At 41.9% G+C, this 15,972-nt stretch overlaps 1 long non-coding RNA gene across 1 annotated transcript; it reads right to left on the bottom strand.

The window, feature by feature from the left end:
- Positions 1-10,125: 10,125 nt before the first annotated feature.
- LOC141085882 (uncharacterized) lies at positions 10,126-10,820 on the bottom strand. The gene is made up of 3 exons (XR_012231434.1): positions 10,656-10,820; positions 10,298-10,427; positions 10,126-10,194 (listed from the first exon to the last, which is right to left on the bottom strand). It is a non-coding gene; the product is annotated as an uncharacterized lncRNA (long non-coding RNA).
- Positions 10,821-15,972: the final 5,152 nt, after the last annotated feature.

The following is a 15,972-nucleotide window of genomic DNA, read 5'->3' on the forward strand; positions in this document are numbered from 1 at the left end:
ATGAGTTGCCAAATGAATTTAAAATCTAGTCCATACATTGACAAGGTTCGAAAAAAAGATTTTTATTTGAAATAATAATTTTCTCTTTCAAACTTTGCTTTTGTCAAAGAATGCTCCCTTTGCAGCAATTATAGCATTGCAGACCTTTGACATTCTAGGAGTTAATTTGCTGAGGTAATCTGGAGAAATTTCACCCCCTGCTTCCAGAAGCCCCTCCCACAAGTTGGTTTGGCTTGATGGGCACTTTTTGCGTATCATACGGTCAAGCTGCTCCCACAACAGCTCAACGGGGTTGAGATCTGGTGACTGCGCTGGCCACTCCATTACAGATAGAATACCAGCTGCCTGCTTCTTCCCTAAATAGTTCTTGCATAATTTGGAGGTGTGCTTTGGGTCATTGTCCTGTTGTAGGATGAAATTGGCTCCAATCAAGCGCTGTCCACAGGGTATGGCGTGGCGTTGCAAAATGGAGTGATAGCCTTCCTTATTCAAAATCCCTTTTACCTTGTACAAATCTCCCACTTTACCAGCACCAAAGCAACCCCAGATCATCACATTACCTCCACCATACTTGACAGATGGCGTCAGGCACTCTTCCAGCATCGCTTCAGTTGTTCTGCGTCTCACAAATGTTCTTCTGTGTGATACAAACACCTCAAACTTGGATTTGTCTGTCCATAACACTTTTTTCCAATTTTCCTCTGTCCAATGTCTGTGTTCTTTTGCCCGTATTAATCTTTTCCTTTTATTAGCCAGTCTCAGATATGGCTTTTTCTTTGCCACTCTGCCCTGAAGGCCAGCAACCGGAGTTGCCTCTTCACTGTAGACGTTGACACTGGAGTTTTTCGTGTACTTTTTAATGAAGCTGCCAGTTGAGGACCTGTGAGGTGTCGATATCTCAAACTACAGACTCTAATGTACTTGTCTTGTTTCTCAGTTGTGCAGCGGGACCTCGCACTTCTCTTTCTACTCTGGTTAGAGCCTGTTTGTGCTCTTTTCTGAAGGAAGTAGTACACACCATTGTAGGAAATCTTCAGTTTCTTGGCAATTTCTTGCATGGAATAGCCTTCATCTCTAAGAACAAGAATAGACTGTCGAGTTTCACATGAAAGTTCTTTTTTTCTGGCCATTTTGAGAGTTTAATGGAACCAACAAATGTAATGCTCCAGATTCTCAACTAGCTCAAAGGAAGGTCAGGTTTATAGCTTCTCTAATCAGCCAAACTGTTTTCAACTGTGCTAACATACTTGCACAAAGGTTTTCAAGGGTATTCTAACCATCCATTAGCCTTCTTACACAGTTAGCAAACACAAAGTACAATAAGAACACTGCAGTGATGGTTGTTGGAAATGGGCCTCTATAAACCTATGAAGATATTGCATTACAAACCAGATGTTTGCAGCTAGAAAAGTCATTTACCACATTAACAATGTATAGAGTGTTTTTCTGAATCATTTCATGTTAGCTTCATTGGAAAAAACTGTGCTTTTCTTTCAATAATAAGGACATTTCTAAGTGACTCTAAACTTTTGAACAGTGGTGTATGTATTTTTGATATATCTAATTTTTTGGCTCTTTTTCTTTGGAAATTGCTGCAATATTATGTCTTCTTATTAAAGGTTTTATTTTTATACACTTTATAAAAACGTGCGCCACTATTTGATTCAGCTGACATTATTATTTAATTATTATTTTTATTCTAATAAAAATCTTTATAAATTATTACATCCTTATTTGTCTTTATTGCACATTTTATATGATCCTCTTTTCTACTACAGTCAAAATATTCTGTCTTAACTTCTTCAGCTTCAAGAAATCTTAGACACATCAAGGGTAAAGACTGCCCTATTTTTTACTTATATTTGTATCTGCATTTGAAGTACTGCCAATATATAATAGATATTATTTTACTTTGCAGTTTTTAACTGTAAATGGGGCATCCAAGCAATAGCTAATAAGGAACTTGCAGGAACAGAAGCTTTATAGATGCACCATGCATTTGCAACATCACGGGTTTAAAGCCCATCTTTACATCTCTACATTTACAAGCGTATGATCTTAAACAGATTGATCATTTATAATTTACTTTTTGATTATTTTATGCATACATTTAATAATTATCCAATACCAAAAAGTGAATTACGAGCTGCAGAAAGAGAAAAATATCTGCTTATTGGTTGTACTGCAGTGAATATACAATATTAAAAAAAATAGAAAAAGACACATTGATCATTTTGATATAATTGATTTTGTAATAATACACTTTTTTTCTTTAAATAGTAGCTGTCGTTTTAATTTTTATTTAATACATCAATAGTGTTAAGGATGGCGGAACGCACCAAATATAAATAATAGGAGGTGCATTCGCCGCCCGGGGTCCACCGTGCGGTAGGTGACTAGACCGCTGCTGGACAATGGCAGACGCAACAGAAGAAGAAGTAGTGCGCACGGGTTAACGTCACCCGAACGCTAGGAGCGGCTCTGTTCAGACACAGAGTCGCTGGGCATACGTAAACGTAACGCCGCTAGCCCTGTTAACCTCACAGGAGCTGGCATGTGGCGTCGCAGCCGCGAACACCAATAGCTGCTGTTAATGCAGCGTAGCGGCAACTATAGCCGCAAGCATCGGCGCAAGGACCAGGCACCGACGGACGCTAGTGTAGGCGCGGAAAGCACAGTGGCGTGTAGCTTGCCACAATCTGGAGCTGACTAACCCAACACACAGTCACCATTCGTAATATCCAAGGGAAGGGGTTTCATAATAAGTCAGACACCAGTCCATGCATCCATCACCATACACACACAGCATAATATGCTACACTAGCGCATGGCCGAGCCGCCATGCGGGCTTTTTATAGCTATGCGCTTCCGGGACCTTCCAGTACCCTGGAAAGGACCAATCAGATCCGACGCAGGACCTGAGCATGTGACCCCTGCTCTCCAGTGAGAGGTCACCTTGCGGGCATGCCCAGTAGCACGGCATGAGGACTTAGCCTCTGGAGCGGTTCCCTGAAGAACAGGATGCGCTACCATTGCTGCACCAGAGGTGGCAGCAACATCCAGGCTGTCAGAGCAAGTCTGAGTAGCACGCCTGGCTTGCCGTGATTGCTGAGCAGCACCCGGAGTGGTCAGAGGAGAATGGGAGACCACTGGATGTCTGGCTCTGGATTCCCGCTGTGCAGTGTCAGGAATCCGACGCCTAACAAATAGTACAAGTAAAAATAAGAAACTTTATAACATATCTTATCAAAGAAATCTCCTTCTAGATTTATCATTCATTTTTTTAAATTCTAATTTCACGGTTAAAATCTGTCGTCAATTAGAGAGTATATTTTAGAATTCAGTACACTGGCAGACTAATTTCATATAGAATAATAGTCTTAGAGATCCACCAGAAAGGCAATGAGTGGGCGACCACACATTTTGACAAAGTGGGTGTAACGGTCAGCTCAAAGATCTTTTGTTGACATGCTTGGGGTTGGCCACTCTTTTAAGCAGAGTTTAAGGATTCTGCTAAACTGGCAGATTAATTTTATATAATAATAGTAGAGACCACCACAAAGGCAATGAGTGGGCAATCTCACATTTTAACAAAGCAGGTGTAAAAGTCAGCTCAAAGTGTTTTTTTTTATTAACAAGCTTGAGGCTGGCCACAGTTTTTAAAAGAGTCTTAGATATTTCCTGGACTTCACTGCATGGACTCCCATGTTGAAACTGCAGAGTAGCAGCTGACCAGTGGAGTAAGCAAAGGGAAAAAAAAACAAATAAGGAGTGGTCATAAATAGAGAGTAAATAAAAAGGACACATTTTGGATCCAACAAATTTAGGACTAGCCTGACTCCTGACGATCAAAATGAATTAGTAGTCAAGAAATAATTAGGCAGTTTTAGGTTAATCTAGAATGGGCAACTGGAAGGTAATCCAGGTGAATGTCATGCACAGTGTAGGACAGACTAAGTGCAACACAAAGGGAATAGGGAAGGGGAGCCAAACACTAGGAAAGGGGGAAGTGGAGACCCCTAGACTGAGCTAATGTCACCCTGTCTGTCCTACCATCCCTATATAGGTTCCGTACCTATCGCCAGACAAGATACCTAGTCCCTTTGTGACCCACCCTGGCGCTAAGCCCTGCGCTGGAATGGACAGGATGAACAATAGTCAATCCCACTAACAATAAAGACACTAAGGCTAAAGAAAGCCATGGGGACACTTAGCTTGACTAGACTCAAAGAGAAATGCCAACGCCCTCCAAACTGCAAGAGGATGCTAGCAGACTGCTACAGCTCCAAGCTTCAACAGAGAATTGCAAATAGAAAATAACACCCACACCTCCCAACAGGAAGTAGGGCGTTATAAACAACCAGGTCCAGGTGTGGTCACTTAAGGGCCTTTTACACTAAACAACGCACCAGCGATAACGATAGCGATCTGACCAGGCATAGATCGCTGTTGTGTCGTTACGTGATCGCTAGATAGCTTTCAAACAGTCCACTCTCGTCAACGACTCTAGAGAGATCAGCGATCTGCATAGCGACCTCGTTGCTCGTTGAGTACCTTTCACATTACTAAACAAAAAACGATTCAGACCTCGGTGGGCGTGCTTCAGCGTTTAATTTACAACGCCCCCCAAAGCGCCGATTGGTGGTCACCGCTACGCTGTCATTGGCCGGCGGCGTCATTAAAGAGGACGTAATAGCGTTACAGTTTAAATCTCTGGAGCGCCGTGGTTAGCTTAAACCAGCATTTTTCTCCCTAGAGACAACAGTGCATTTTTGCTTCGATTTCGCTATTCGACCTTCAGCAACCCTCTTGAAGGATCATCATCATCATTGGTTATTTTCAAATACCTCCATTTTGAATATCATCTCAACAGTGCAAATTTTTTTATATTTTTTCTCCCTAACTTTCGGAATTTTCGCAACGTCAAAGGTAAGTTTATTTTGGTTCCAAAGTTTTATTTTTTTTTTTATGCCCTTTTTTTTTTTTTTTTTATTTTATCGTTTTATTTTAGTGTACTGTAGAAACCGCGCCCGCCCCCATTTTTGTAATTGTTGAACGGGATACCTTTCTAGGGCAGCGACCAAGCTTATGCGATTCAAACTCTTTTTTATTGTGTCTATGTTCATTTTGTCCATATGCACATGTCCGAGCAGCCATTTTAGTTTTGAAACCGCGCCCTCCCCCATTTTTGTAATTGTTGAACGGGATACCTTTCTAGGACAGCGACAATGCTTATGCGATTCAAACTCTTTTTTATTGTGTCTATGTTCATTTTGTCCATATGCACATGTCCGAGCAGCCATTTTAGTTTTGAAACCGCGCCCTCCCCCATTTTTGTAATTGTTGAACGGGATACCTTTCTAGGACAGCGACATAGCTTAGGCGATTCAAACTCTTTTTTATTGTGTCTATGTTCATTTTGTCCATATGCACATGTCCGAGCAGCCATTTTAGTTTTGAAACCGCGCCCTCCCCCATTTTTGTAATTGTTGAACGGGATACCTTTCTAGGACAGCGACATAGCTTATGCGATTCAAACTCTTTTTTATTGTGTCTATGTTCATTTTGTCCATATGCACATGTCCGAGCAGCCATTTTAGTTTTGAAACCGCGCCCTCCCCCATTTTTGTAATTGTTGAACGGGATACCTTTCTAGGACAGCGACATAGCTTATGCGATTCAAACTCTTTTTTATTGTGTCTATGTTCATTTTGTCCATATGCACATGTCCGAGCAGCCATTTTAGTTTTGAAACCGCGCCCGCCCCCATTTTTGTAATTGTTGAACGGGATACCTTTCTAGGGCAGCGACCAAGCTTATGCGATTCAAACTCTTTTTTATTGTGTCTATGTTCATTTTGTCCATATGCACATGTCCGAGCAGCCATTTTAGTTTTGAAACCGCGCCCTCCCCCATTTTTGTAATTGTTGAACGGGATACCTTTCTAGGACAGCGACATAGCTTATGCGATTCAAACTCTTTTTTATTGTGTCTATGTTCATTTTGTCCATATGCACATGTCCGAGCAGCCATTTTAGTTTTGAAACCGCGCCCTCCCCCATTTTTGTAATTGTTGAACGGGATACCTTTCTAGGACAGCGACATAGCTTATGCGATTCAAACTCTTTTTTATTGTGTCTATGTTCATTTTGTCCATATGCACATGTCCGAGCAGCCATTTTAGTTTTGAAACCGCGCCCGCCCCCATTTTTGTAATTGTTGAACGGGATACCTTTCTAGGGCAGCGACCAAGCTTATGCGATTCAAACTCTTTTTTATTGTGTCTATGTTCATTTTGTCCATATGCACATGTCCGAGCAGCCATTTTAGTTTTGAAACCGCGCCCTCCCCCATTTTTGTAATTGTTGAACGGGATACCTTTCTAGGACAGCGACATAGCTTATGCGATTCAAACTCTTTTTTATTGTGTCTATGTTCATTTTGTCCATATGCACATGTCCGAGCAGCCATTTTAGTTTTGAAACCGCGCCCGCCCCCATTTTTGTAATTGTTGAACGGGATACCTTTCTAGGACAGCGACATAGCTTAGGCGATTCAAACTCTTTTTTATTGTGTCTATGTTCATTTTGTCCATATGCACATGTCCGAGCAGCCATTTTAGTTTTGAAACTGCGCCCTCCCCCATTTTTGTAATTGTTGAACGGGATACCTTTCTAGGACAGCGACATAGCTTATGCGATTCAAACTCTTTTTTATTGTGTCTATGTTCATTTTGTCCATATGCACATGTCCGAGCAGCCATTTTAGTTTTGAAACCGCGCCCGCCCCCATTTTTGTAATTGTTGAACGGGATACCTTTCTAGGACAGCGACCAAGCTTATGCGATTCAAACTCTTTTTTATTGTGTCTATGTTCATTTTGTCCATATGCACATGTCCGAGCAGCCATTTTAGTTTTGAAACCGCGCCCGCCCCCATTTTTGTAATTGTTGAACGGGATACCTTTCTAGGACAGCGACCAAGCTTATGCGATACAAACTATTTGTTATAAAATGTATGTCCGTACCAAAATGAAAGAGTTCTCACCATTTCCTTTCTTTTTTATTACAGATGGCATCAAGTAGCCAAGTTGCTAACAGCCAAGAGTTCATACGCCTATTTATTGAGATGTATCGCTCACTGCCCTGCCTCTGGAAGGTGAAGTCTCCTGATTACAGTAACAAATACAAGAAGAAGGTTGCATATGAAAAACTTGTCAATCTATATCAAGAAAATCACCCAAGCGAAACAGTTGATGAGGCTGTTATTAAAAAAAAAATTCAAGCTCTACGCACAGTGTTCAAAAAGGAATTGAACAAGGTGGAAAAGTCTACAAGGTCTGGGGCAGGTACCGATGAAGTGTATGTTCCGAAGTTGTGGTACTACAACTTGCTGGAGTTTACGCGAGACCAGGAAATCCCCAGGGTTATGCACTGTTCTATGTCACTGCCACAAGAGGAAGAAACAGTGACACGGCCTGATTCCCCTCTAGTCAATGTAAGTATGTTTTGGGTTTCCCTCCAATAACCTATGATACATATACACTCACTGGCCACTTTATTAGGTACACCATGCTAGTAACGGGTTGGACCCCCTTTTGCCTTCAGAACTGCCTCAATTCTTCGTGGCAGAGATTCAACAAGGTGCTGGAAGCATTCCTCAGAGATTTTGGACCATATTGACATGATGGCATCACACAGTTGGCGCAGATTTGTCGGCTGCACATCCCTGATGCGAATCTCCCGTTCCACCACATCCCAAAGATGCTCTATTGGATTGAGATCTGGTGACTGAGGAGGCCATTTGAGTACAGTGAACTCATTGTCATGTTCAAGAAACCAATTTGAGATGATTCGAGCTTTATGACATGGCGCATTATCCTGCTGAAAGTAGCCATCAGATGTTGGGTACATTGTGGTCATAAAGGGATGGACATGGTCAGCAACAATACTCAGGTAGGCTGTGGCGTTGCAACGATGCTCAATTGGTACCAAGGGGCCCAAAGCGTGCCAAGAAAAAATTCCCCACACCATGACACCACCACCACCAGCCTGAACCGTTGATACAAGGCTGGATGGATCCATGCTTTCATGTTGTTTACGCCAAATTCTGACCCTACCATCCGAATGTCGCAGCAGAAATCGAGACTCATCAGACCAGGCAACGTTTTTCCAATCTTCTACTGTCCAATTTTGATGAGCTTGTGCAAATTGTAGCCTCAGTTTCCTGTTCTTAGCTGAGAGGAGTGGTACCCAGTGTGGTCTTCTGCTGCTGTAGCCCATCTGCCTCAAAGTTCGACGCACTGTGCGTTCAGAGATGCTCTTCTGCCTACCTTGGTTGTAACGGGTGGCAATTTGAGTCACTGTTGCCTTTCTATCAGCTCGAACCAGTATGCCCATTCTCCTCTGACCTCTGGCATCAACAAGGCATTTCCGGCCACAGAACTGCCGCTCACTGGATTTTTTTTCTTTTTCGGACCATTCTCTGTAAACCCTAGAGATGGTTGTGCGTGAAAATCCCAGTAGATCAGCAGTTTCTGAAATACTCAGACCAGCCCTTCTGGCACCAACAATCATGCCACGTTCAAAGGCACTCAAATCACCTTTCTTCCCCATACTGATGCTCGGTTTGAACTGCAGGAGATTGTCTTGACCATGTCTACATGCCTAAATGCACTGAGTTGCCGCCATGTGATTGGCTGATTAGAAATTAAGTCTTAACACACAGTTGGACAGGTGTACCTAATAAAGTGGCCAGTGAGTGTATATGTACATGGTACAGTTGAGTTTTAGTCATTAAGTTGATGATTTGTAACTTTGTTCACAGCTGATACCTCTTCATTTTAAATTGGTTTATCATTACATAATTTCTACACATTTTGTCGATGACAGTACATAGCCAGTACCAATGTTCACACCCCCTCTTAATAAATTATTGTTATGTGTTTAAAAAACACTCGTTTTACTTTTTCTGTGTTTTAACCTTGTTTTTCTGTTCTTGCAGCATGTAACAGAAGAGGTGTCACCTACACCATGTGTAATTCCTGAAACCCCTGCAACATCAAACCCAACCGACGAGGAGGCAGAGGAGGCAAGTGTGTCCGTGGGAGCGTACACTGTGCAAAGGCGTAACCCTGTGAGTAGAAAAAGAAAGGCCACCGCTCCACCTTTTCCTGAGTTTGTCGATATAGCAAAGAACATATTGTCGCTGCAGGAAAAGCAAGCCATTGGGGGCTTTGCGCACATGGTGGACGAAAGACTTCGGTCTCTGGACGTTACACAAAGGCTTCAGGCTGAGAGAATTATATTCGAAGCGCTAAATAAAGCTGCTGTTGGACAACTAAAAGACAGTTATATTCTGGTGGATTCCCAAGCAATGTCAATAACCCCATGGCCGCAGACACAAGAACAGGTAACAAGCACGCCAAGAAGGGCGATTCAGCCGCTACACAGCATGAACTTTGGAACCCCACATTGGCAGTCTGGCCCATTCATAAATCCTGGAAGGCAGCAACTGAATGACTCAGACTTTAGTTACACTCAATTATAGTTGTTATGTTAACTTTTTGTATTAACAAAATTGTTTGGTTTTTCTTTTTTGTTTGTTTATAAAAAATAAAAATTGAAATTTAAATGTTTGCATTACACATGACTACAATTCCAAGTCCTTTCTAGACTGAGACGAAAATTGTTTTGCCAGTTAGGCTTTTTAATTTCTTTCTTTAAGACTGATTTTTAAACAAACCATGAAAGTTTAACATATGTCAACATGACATAGACAATTTTTTTAAACAAATCAAAAAAAAATTAAATGTTATCACCCTGCGGTTGGGCTGCCACAAATTGGTCCAGCATCACTCCGAGTTGGTGTAACGCAGACATCGCCCTCCTGTGTGCTGCCAAGAGTTCAGGTAAGGTTGGTATTTCTGTTGAGGAAATTTACATTGTTGATGGCGGTTTTGTAAATGTCCATGCATACGGTGCCATAGTATGTGGAGCAGCATATGGTGGCATAATGTGGGTTTGGTAGCAAATGGGGCCATATCCTATGGATCGCAATATGGGGCCATAGTGTTAAGTGGCAGCAGATGGGTGCATACGGTTAATGCTTGTGGTCAAACACTTACGATTTTGTTGCGCCTCTGACTCTTCAGAAGAGGAGATAACAGCCCTTCCACGTCGAGTGGCAACACGTACTAGAAAATAAAATGTCTAAATAAAGAGTATGCCAGCAACTGTTACACAAATTATAATTTCTCACATGCTTAAAAAAAAAAAAAAAAAAAAAAAAATTATTACCGGAGGTCGAGTCAGCTCCAGCTTCCCGGAGTGATACTGGAGAAAACACACCAATTGGGGATGAAGTGGAGGAAGCAATTTGTGGTTGAGGCGTTGAGGGGGGCGAGGGGGTCCTTACGGGCTCAGGTATCTAAAAATATGAAATTGAGCATTGAACATTTCCAAAGCGGTGAAAACATAAAAAAAAAGAAACGGTATTGTAATACTCCATTATTGTTTCCTCCCTGGAATAAACTTTGGTTTTTATTTACCGTTCGGCTTATGTGAACCATGACTTCTTTCCCCCCCCCCCTATTCTTGTAATTTTCAACCCAATAACAATACTAATTACATGAACAAACGCATTTTATACACTTACGGACTCTGCTTCAGGAGATGCTTGCACCGCCTGGCTTGCGTGTGCTGCGGGGGATGTTGGTGCTGCAGGTGCTGATGGGGCTGGGGCCGCCGCATGCGCCGCTGTTTGGAACAAACAAAACTGAGGGCAAAACGACTTATATTTGCGTTGTGCAATTTCACTTGTGCGAATCTTTTTTTTTTTTTTTTACACTGTAAACCCTGTTGGAAAAAAACAAAAACAAAAAAACATATGTTTAAAACATACTATCTGGAACACTCACCTCGGTCCCTCCGCACTTGTTGTTGGAGGCTGGTGAGGAGGTCTCTTGAGCGAAAGCGCAGATCTGCCAGTTTTTTTCTGATTTGCGTTGTGGTGCGTTCAACTCCGAACCGGCGTAACAGTCCTCGCCTGATCCTACGCAACACAGCCCGCTTGTGTCTCATGGGGTGTGCATGCGCCTGTCCACACGCATAATCGCGCCTCTCCATCTCCTGTACCAGGAAACGCATTTCGGCCTCCCCCCAAGGTGTAGCTCTCTGTCTACCAGCCATTGCTTCCTGTTTTGCTTTCACAACGCAGCAGGGACGGCCGCAAGAACGTCGTGACGTCACGACGTTTTCCCGCCTCATTTGGTGACGCTACTGCGTACTTTTTGTTATGGTACTACTGCGCGCTTATCGGTGACGCTATAGAGTCCACTTAAGGGCGGTTGTAAAATGGCGTGTTAACGGATCGCTACAGTGCTGATACTGTGTCTCAGGGCTATGTTATTTTTTTTTTCTTTTAAAAACCAGTAACACTTTGAAAAGTAGCAACTATGTGAATTTATTGTTGTTTTTATCACACAAGAATGAAATAAACATGTTAAATAAACACTTTTGCTGTCTAGATTTCATGCTGCCAAGTAACAGCACCAGGCCCATTAAAATATTGGCAGTATTGGTCCCTGCAGGCCTTAGCATCATCACGGTTTCTTCCCCTTGCCAGTGCTTGAAGTCCAGGTACTGCGGGATCATTGTCGCGCCACCTACCAAGAACAAGCTGACCATTTGTTGTGTCAACAGAGTCCACAAAGGCAGGCGGAGTGTAATCATTTGCATCGCAGCGCCGCAGAAAATTGTGCAGCACGCAACAAGCCATAACGACCGAGTCAATGGATTGCAACTTTAGGTTTATGGGTGTGTGGAAAATCCGAAAGCGGCTGGCCATGATGCCAAACGCATTCTCAACAACCCTTCGTGCCCTTGACAAACGGTAGTTAAATATACGTGTTTGCTCCGTCACACTTTTTTGTTGGTACGGTTTCAGTAGATTCGCATGCAGCGCGAAGGCTTCATCACCGACAAAAACAAAGTTGAGGTTGGCGGTTGTCTCTGTGTTGGGAGGCAGGTTCAGGTCACAATTGGTCAATCGCTCTCCAAAAAGTGTATGTTCTAACACTCCACCATCTGAAATCCTGCCGTTCATGCCAACATCAACATTTATGAACTCGTAGTTTGCATTAACAAGGGCCATAAGGATTACACTAAAATAGCCCTTATAATTGTAAAAATGGGATCCACTGTTCGGCGGTTGGGTGATCCTCACATGTTTACCATCCAAAGCCCCCCCACAGTTTGGGAACTGCCAAAGCCGCTCAAAATCAGAGGCAATATTTTTCCACTCCGCCACTGTTGTAGGAAACTGGATGTAGCTCCTGAGGCTTTGAACTATGGCATTGGATGTTTCAGGAATCAAACTGCTGAGCAGTGACAAAGAAACGGCAGAAGAAAATTGCAGATCTTTCAGTGATCGTCCGGTGGCCAGGAATCTCAGCGTCACGGTCAATCGTTCGTCTACCGGCACAGCAGCTCGCATTTTGGTATTTCTCCTTTCAATCAATGGCGTCACCCTGGCTAGTAAAAATTTGAAAGAGTCCTCTGACATCCGCAGATAGTTCTTGAAATCCTGAGGATTGTTCTCCTGCAGTTCTCTTACGAGCTGCATGTGTGAGAATTCGGACCTCTTCGCCAACCACTCTCTGGTCCACATGCGCCGCTTTCTTTTGGAACGCCTCTCTTGCATCTGTGCCTCTTCATGTAGCCGACCAGCCTCCAACACCAAAGCAGCAGCCACAATAGCACGCTCTGCGCCGTTCATGATATACAAACTGCAACATAAAATAAAATCAATAGACGATTTGGTAACAAGAGCTTCATTTGTATAAAGCCAACACAATAATCATTAACAGTATTACTCTAAAAAAAAAAAAAATGGTACTATTGAAATACATACCTGGCAAACAGAGTTGTTCTTTTGATGAATAAAATGAATCCACTAATAAAAGCGCAATAGCGATTACAATAGGGACGCCGAAGCAACCGCGTTGTGAAAGCCGTTAAAATATATACGCTGTAGCGACTCACACTGGAACGTTTAAGCCAAACCGGTTAACATCCAATATGCTTGGGAACAAAGTGTTGAATGAGGCGTTCAAGCGTTGTCTTTTATACCTTTTTTGTCAGATACATTTCGCACATTGTCAGCGCTTTGAAGACCAATAGGGAAGAGGAGGCGTGGCAGGTAAGTCACGCCTGTGTCGCTGAGCCATGCGTCGTTATTGACGTCGCTCATCGTTTTAAAAGCTTCAAACACAACGATAATTACTGGACAGCGGGACGTCAGCGATGGAAAAATGTACCTGCACATTCGAGCACGATCAGCGATAGCCGACGGGGGGTCCGGTCGCTGCTACCTTTCACACTTAACGAGATCGCTAGCGTGATCGCTGTCGCGTCACAATATCTGTGTCGCTTGAGCGATATCATTAGCGATCTCGCTTAGTGTAAAACCCCCTTAACACTGGGGGAGGTGGCCACCTGTCTGCAAAGCAAACAACTGCGACCTTCTGTAGACAGATGCAGTGCAGCAGTCTGCAGCCTCTGACACATCCATGACAATGAATAGATCTGGAAAAAGTTTGGTTGGAAAACTAGTCTATTAACCCAATAAGATAAAAAGAGTCAGCACAGAATAATAAACTAACGAGATGGCACTGATGATCCTGATCGGCCTCGGAATCTCTTCTTCTGTTGGCTTCCTTGATGTTAGATGGAATCTGCGAGTGGTCACTAATGCCATTAGTAATCCTGCCTATGAATGCAATTGCATATTGTACAGTTGCATACATTTTTCATTGACTCCCATTGCAAAAGTAAGTATTGCAGTGTTTCAATGCATTCCATCCAACCATAAATCTTTCTGCTTTTGTTAGGTCAACTATTTTTATAAGTACATTCAGTGTACACATTGAGAACTTTCCTGCCATATATGCTAAAACATAACCAACAAATCGTACCTTCCATGAAATGAGATGGTGATGAACCACTGAGAGATGGTGGTAATATTTTGCTCCGAGAATGCATTGTAGGCTTCAGTCTACACGACAAGTTTCAGGCTGCTAAGAGCTCATAAAGAAAAACATATTCATGACTATATAATCTTTATGTTTATTTTTCAGAAATAGCCAATGGTTTACTTTGTTCGAGATGACAATGATCACTGCCTTTTAGAATGATGAAAATCCTGCCCACATAAGGAACAGATTTCGTGACAGAAGTAGACCTCATTTTAACCAACAAATAAAAGTTTTTTTGAAACTATATGAATTTGTCTCCTTCCAGTGTTCCTCATAGAATGCTGATGTCCTCGGAATTTAAAATATTCACGTAGGCAGGCACTTTTGTATGGTTGAAATTATTCATAGGAAAGCAATTATATAGCTACATATGTTACAGTACCTCATAATGCATCCTATCATAGCAGGCCATTTTGTAATCTGTTTTGATTACTTTAAGCACATTTCTTAACATAATGCATACAATCATCATGCCTGTACATGGGTAATTTAAAATAAGAAAATGCCCTTAAATGCTTTTCTTTCTTTGAAATCAGCAAACTGGAACGACTCGTAGTTTGGGTGAGTTTATGTGTACGTATGGCTGTATAGATACTTAGGCGAAAAATGAGATGTTCATCAAGTTTTAACCTTTTATTTCTAAGATATTTCCACTTCCTGACAAAATATGGTTCCTCACTGGGGTTGATTATTTGTATATATTTAGGGCCTCATTCAGACATCGGTTTTTCACGTACACATTATATCTGTGTTTCTCACCGATAGAACACGTACCTGCCAGGGTTGGACTGGACCACCAGAGAACCGGAGAATCCTTCAGTGGGCCCTGGCTTCTCCTTCAGGAGAGTTCATAGTGCAAACCTTGCAGTTGATATGGGGCTCTTGAGTGAGGGCGAAAAGTGGGCTCTCAGAATCAAATCCTCCAGGGGGCCCAATGTTCTTCAGTCTGACACTGGTACCTATTATAGTCTATGCGGCTATTAACATGTCTATGTCCTTTGGCGAACCATGTGTCTTCGTAACAATTATTGAGACAGACCCGTTTTTTTTTTAATCAATATCTATGAGTGTGAAAATCACGGATGCCATCTCTTGCTGTCCTTTCTTAATTTTACAATGGGTAAGAAAAGCGTTGTAATTTTTTATTCGACATACAAGAGAAACAATGATTAAACTGACACACAGACCGGACACCTAACCCAAAACACCGCTGAAAATTAGTCTGTTTTTTTCATGTACGAGAAGAAAAGCGAACATCTGAATAAGTCAGAAAGATGTTTTTTCCAAACGTAATATTTTCTTATTCCTACATTATAAGGCAAACCAATCATTTCATTTATTAATTTTGTTGCCTGTTGCTTGAATCTTCCTTCATTTTGCCTACATTTAATTTATAGGGTGAAGCCTAAAACTACACCTCATATTCAAGATGAAAGCCCTTAAAAGAGTTGTAATGTTGACGACGTAAGATACAGACATAGACAAAATTGTTGCTCCCCTGCTAAAGTAAGAAAACCTCACAATGTTCACTGAAATAACCTGAAACTTACAAAAGTAATTTTCAATTTAAATTTATCAACTAATGAAAATCAGTCATCACTTTTGAATTGTGGTTCAGGAAAAAAAGAGAAAAAACAATCACTAGTAACAAACTATTTCTGCAACTTTCAATGAGACTTATGCACCTATCCATAGATATTTTGGTGTACTCCTTGTACGTAAATTGCTCCAACTGTCTATGTTGTGAAGATGTCTTCTCCAGACTGCAAATTTCAATGTTTTTTCCACATATGTTCAATATGATTTAGATCAGGGCTCATACATGGCCACTAGAGATTAGTCCAATGCTTTCCTCTTAGCTATGTTTGCATACTTTTATCTATATGTTTTGGATTATTATCCTGTTGGAGAGCCTGTGACTAAGACCCAGCTTTAGGA

Source organism: Dendrobates tinctorius, unplaced genomic scaffold (genome assembly GCF_039654945.1).
Source record: "Dendrobates tinctorius isolate UK_male_01 unplaced genomic scaffold, ASM3965494v1 ptg000029l, whole genome shotgun sequence".
Lineage (NCBI taxonomy): Eukaryota > Metazoa > Chordata > Amphibia > Anura > Dendrobatidae > Dendrobates > Dendrobates tinctorius.